General features: G+C 41.1%; 1 long non-coding RNA gene across 1 annotated transcript; it reads right to left on the bottom strand.

Annotated features, from left to right (window-relative positions):
- Positions 1 to 2,252: 2,252 nt before the first annotated feature.
- Positions 2,253 to 5,529, bottom strand: LOC148780814 (uncharacterized). The gene is made up of 2 exons (XR_016060069.1): positions 5,020 to 5,529; positions 2,253 to 3,681 (listed from the first exon to the last, which is right to left on the bottom strand). It is a non-coding gene; the product is annotated as an uncharacterized LOC148780814 (long non-coding RNA).
- Positions 5,530 to 5,819: the final 290 nt, after the last annotated feature.

Below are 5,819 nucleotides of genomic sequence, written 5' to 3'. Positions count from 1 at the left end.
TCGAGTAGTTCTCAGATATCCCTGAGATTGAAGAGAAAGAAAAAGAAGAGTCAGAATCTCAGGATTCCCCGTGTACAGAAGTGGAGTAAGCAACTGACTGACGCAACCCTATAAAGGACTATTTACAGCATAACTGATAGCTGGCTTCCTGACAACCCTATTGAATGTAACAAGATCAGAAGGTCAGCCACTCGAAATATGTGTCGTGACAGTATCTTGTTCTAAATCTCTTACAAAAATATGCTGCTTAGGTGCATTGATCAGAAAGATGTAAACCATGTACTCAAAGAGGTACATGCTGGAGTTTGTGGGATGCATCAGTTTGGCCCTAAGATGTACACCAGGATCATCAGGATAGGGTATTACTGGTCTAGTATGAGCGTTGATTCACTTATGTTTGCAAGAAATAGCCCGGTGTGCCAGATTCATTCGATCATCATTCATCAAGCTCTTGAACCTCTTCACCCGACAATAGCATCATGGCCTTTTGCTTAGTGAGGTATGGATATCATAGGTCCTATTGATCTACCATCTTTGGTGCATGTCTTTATACTTGTTGCCACAGACTACTTCTCTAAATGGGCTGAGGCTATTCCTCTTAAGAATGTTCCAAGACTTACAGTGGCTAACTTTGTACACCAAAATATCATATATAGATTCGGTGTGCCTAACCGGATCACTTCAGACAATGGTCCTTAGTTTCAAAGCCATCACATTGACTACCTGGTTAACCAGTTTGGGTTTAAATGGAAGTATTTGACCATGTATCATCTAAGAGCTAATGGTTTGACCGAAGCTTTTAATAAGACCCTTTGTGAGGCACTAAGAAAGTCCCATTTTTGACACAAAAAGGGATTGGCACGAAAGACTTCTTGAAGTCTTATGGGTCTATCGTATTACAACTCGACGTCCAACCCAGTCGACACTCTATTCTTTGATATATGGGGGTGAGGCTATGTTGCCTTTGGAAATTCAGTTGCCCTCACTCAGAATAGCTCTCCATTATGGGATGATGGATAAAGAACAATATGTTATTCGTTGTTAAGAGCTGGATGCACTCGATGAAAGGAGATTGTAGGCACAACAAAGTCTTGAGATTCATCGAAACCGTATGCAACCGGCCTTTGATAAATAGATCTGAACAGAGTCATTTGTTAAAGGATAATTGGTTCTGGAAGTAAGAAGACCAATCATTACTCATGGTTGAACAAGAGGAAAGTTTGAACCAAAATGGGAAGGGCCAATTCATGGTGAAGAAAGCTTTTCCTAATGGAGCCTATGTATTGGTTAATGCTGAAGGTGAAGAAGCTATGCCTCTAATTAATGGGAGATACTTGGAAATGTATTTTTCATAGACCATGGTCCAAGCCGCACGACCTTAAACTGCATGGCATTGGTCCCAGCAGCACGACCTTAAACTGCATGGCAACGGTCCAAGCCGCACGACCTTAAACTATATAGCACACGTCCTAATGGCATGATATTAAATTGCATCACACACGCGCTTAAAGGAACGATCCTAAACTTGCCTTCACTAGGTCTTCGTGGATGACCTTAAAACACACCAACGTTACGGTCTCGAAGGCACAACCCTAAACTTGCCTCCATTAGGTCTTGGTGGATGACTTTAAAATACCTTAAACACGCCTCCCCATGGTCACGGCAACATGACCTTAAAATTGCTTCCTCAAAAAGACGAACACGATGAAAACCCACAAGGGTGTCATGGGTAAAAAAGTCAAAAAAAAAAAAAAAAAAAAGGAAAAAAAATGATGGGCGCAATAGTATCAACTATTATGAGCAAATTATATCAAAATTAAAAAAAAAAAAAAAAAACAGGCACAATGAAAACCCGTGAGGGCATCGTGAGTAAAATGTAAAAATGGCAGATATGATGTAAAAACCATGAGAAAAAGTGCCACAAAAAAATACGTATACAAGGTCCTTGTGAAAACCAGAAATGACACATACCACAAGGACTTGGATGAAAATCCGAGAGGGCATTCAAGTCACACATGATGGAGATCAGACATGTTTCCATGCGAAGCAGACCTCCATATTCATCTCTTACCCTTTTTTAAGGAGACAAGGGTTGGTCACAAGGGATAAAAGAAAGGTGCAAACCATGAATTAAGAGAACCAAACCATAAAGTAGGAGAAGCAGACAAGTCAAAGGAGAAAGAAAAGAGCATTCATTCCATGGCAAAATAAAGGTGTCATGGGCTTGCTACCTCAAGATACAAACAGGAAAATTTACTACAAAAAAAAAAAACGAGTTATCAGTTGAGGCAAATGAAATACATAAGTGGTTAGCAAAATGGAGACCACGAGTTGCAATTTTGTGGCCTCTGAATACAAAAAAAAGAAGAAATAAACAAACAAGATTGTATGGCCATAACATTACACCTTACACAAATTAGAAAAGAAAGAAAATTATGTTACAAAAGGGATGAAGCTATATATGTTTGCCTTGAACAAGAAGGTCGAGGAATCAGTCCTTCAAGAGATTTTGAGTTTGAAGTAGTTTTTTTGCACCTTCTCTATCGTGTCTTTTAAAATTTCTCCCTTGAGATGGCCGATCTTTCTGACCAAAGGAGGATACTCCCCATGATCAAGTTGGGATGACTGTGGATCCTCCATTTCCTTGTGACCCAAGACTAGCAAGCCTTCTGTCTCTTGGATATGATGCTCGAGAGTAGCCATATGACTCTCATTTTCAAGACATGCAATTTGCCTCGAGATTGAAAGCCTTTTCGAAGTAGAATGTTGAAAATCCGAATGATCAAACTATCGCAGGAGCAGATCGGTTCCAAGATCTTTCAGAATGGCTTGGCAAGATCTAGCATAGGCCCAGAAAGGAGTTTAAGTAATGGTGCAATAGATGGATTCTTTTCAGAAGAGACCAAGTCTTCTATTTCCAAGACCTCGCTGGCCCCAGTGAACTATTGTTTCCATCTTCTTTTCAAATAGATCGGTGCACGAAACATTGAAGTCTGTAAGGTTCGTCACCAACTTCTTTACAAAGAATAGGAAAATGGCCAGCTCGGAGAATGAGGCATGAAAATAAAGTTGATAGGTGGCTTTGAGAAGATCATATCCTATTTCCGTCATGCGGATATCAGAACTATGATGATTAAGTCTCTTGACTTGATCTGGGAAAGGCAATCTCACATATGCCATAACAAGTCCCCTGTGGGTGCGCCAATCAAAGGGATGGATAACTTGCCCAGAGTTAGAGGCAATGACATGGATTGCCTTCTCTTGGTTCCCCTTGCATTGTAGGGGTCGTAATTCTGTCTTGTTCTCTCTGAATTGCTAGAGGAATGACCTCTCCAGAGTCATCACGAATGATAATTACATCTTTTGGGGTCTGATTCTTCTTATTCCAAAGGGTAAAAGCCCTACTTGAGCTCCGAGTGGTCATTCTACGAGGGGATGTGACTGCAAAAGAAGCACAAGAGAAAGAAGTGAGCAAGATGACAGTTTAGAATGATGAGGGTCTTCAAGTGAAAGAAGAAGAGAAGCATCAGGAATTTTGCAAAAATTTCAGTAGCATCTCCCCTATATGCAGAGGTTTGAGAAAGGTGTTTGGCTAGTCCAAAAGGCCTGGGAGATTCTAAGAAATCACAAGTCTGTGGGTGAAGTGCCCATCGCGAAAAGTGACCAAGAAGAGCTCCTTTTCTGTCAAAGAAGTACCCAAAAATGCATAACTACCCATGAAAATGCTTGGAAATGCATGACTGCTAAAAAATGTGTAACTATGCATGGAAGTGTTCAAGAGATGTATTATTGTGCATAACTATGCTCAACTATGCTTAACTATATCAAAAGATGCATGAAAATGCATGTCAGTGCTCAGAAGTGCTCAAGAGAATTTTGAAATGCATAACTATGCAGTGGAGGTGCTGAAAATACCAAGTGAGATGCAAAAATGCACTTGAAATACAAAGGGTGCGTGAAGATGCTAAAAAGATGCTTGGGATGCTAAAACACGATTAAAAGCATATGAAAATGTGAGAAAAGTTACATAGGAATATAAAGATTCACTTCAAGATGGTCATGATGTTCACAAGAATTTTCGTAACATTCAAAGTTCTTAAAAGAGCACATTTGGGGAGTGCTCAAGAAATATCTTTAGAAGTGCTTGGTAAAATATATTCATGATGCCCAGGAACATTTACAACGGTGCAAGAGGATATCCATGACGTGAAACAGTGCTCAGAAAATTTGTGGTATCTCTATGTGCCTCAAGTGCTCAAAGAAAGCATCCGTATAGTTCAAAAGCATGGCTCATGTCAGTCTAAGCAATGATTGCGAAGATTCCATGTGCTCATAAGTGCTTAAAGCAATTCTCATGTTCATGATGCTTGAGCGTGGTGGTGATGCTCAAGGGCATTCGTGAAGCTCAGATATATTCACTAGACCTCAAAAAGAATGTTCATGCTGAACATAGTCAGCGAAGTTCATGATGCTCGAGAGAAAATGTGTGACGATCAGCCACTATTCATGGAGTCCAAAGTGGTGTGACAACCAAGTATGTTCATAATGCTTGAGCGTGTTGGTGATGCTCAAGCACATTCGTGAAGCCCAAATATGCTCATGGGGGTTTAAAGAAATAAGCATGGAGGTTCAAAATGCTCATGGTTCGTGGATGGGATGAACATGTTCATGATGGTCATGGTACTCGACATACGTGTTTTGTGACGTTCAAAGAGTTGGTCGTTGTATTCCTTCATGATGAGCATGACTGAGGGGTTCGTGATGCTTAAGACATATTCGTGATGTTCAAAATTGATGCAAGATGCACTAAGATTGTTTGAAATGATGCATGAGGATGCAAGATGCACTAGACATGATCAAGAGATGCTCAAAAGATAATCAACTTATCAAGGTTACACTAAAAAGAGTGTTCAAACATTTAGTCAAACATATGATGTGCAAAGGAGGGATAAGAAGAAATGGAAGAAGAAAGAATCATCTAAAGACATTGCAAGGAAGAGGGAAGTACGAGATGGTTACCTTGAGGATTAGACAAGCTAGCCATGGTCACCAAAATGCTCGTTTTTTAAGGTCACTTTCACTCCAAAAGGAAAAAAAAAGGTGGGTGGTGGTGGGGGGGGGGGGGGGGGGGGGGGGGGGGGGGGGCTATAAAAGTCGTGTGGACTCTCTCTCTTTTTTCGTCAAAAATCCTGGGCCTGCGCCTAGGCACGGGTCTGTCTTTTTTGTGCATTCTGTCTCTTTCTCTCTCTCAATCTCTCGTTTTACCAAGACACACGGACCCACTTCTAGGGCGGGTCCATCACTCTCGCCCTCATCTTCTCTTCTTCCTCATCGATAAACACACGGACCCACACCCCAAGGCGGGTCTATTATCTTTCTCTCCATTCCCTCTCATTGCTCTCATATAGTTCAATCCACGCACCCGTATCATGGGCGGGTCCATCACCTATTTTCACTTCATCTCTCACTCACTGTACATTATACGGACCCACGCCTAAGGCGGGTCCATCATTTTCTTATTCTATTCTCTTTTGGTATCTCTCTCTTAGGAACTTGAACACATGGACCTATGCCCAAAGGCGGGTCCGTTACTTTCTCTCACTTCATTTCTTTGTCGGGAATTTTTCTCTCATCTATCAACTAACTCACACAAGCCCATGGTTTAGCCATGAACTCAACACACACTTGTGTACATTTGACACAAGGTGACCAAAAGGTTATGTTCCTTGTTCTACCTACACACTAAACCCCTAGTGGGTAACTTTGTGCCATGTGAAACCCATAACTCTGAGCTCAATATCCCCCATTTCAAACCTTCT

Source organism: Amborella trichopoda, chromosome 8 (assembly GCF_054954075.1).
Source record: "Amborella trichopoda isolate Santa Cruz 75 chromosome 8, AtrichopodaSantaCruz75HAP2 v2.0, whole genome shotgun sequence".
Classification (NCBI taxonomy): Eukaryota; Viridiplantae; Streptophyta; class Magnoliopsida; order Amborellales; family Amborellaceae; genus Amborella; species Amborella trichopoda.
Note: the sequence above shows the minus strand (reverse complement) of the source record. Positions and strands in the feature narration are given on the sequence as shown.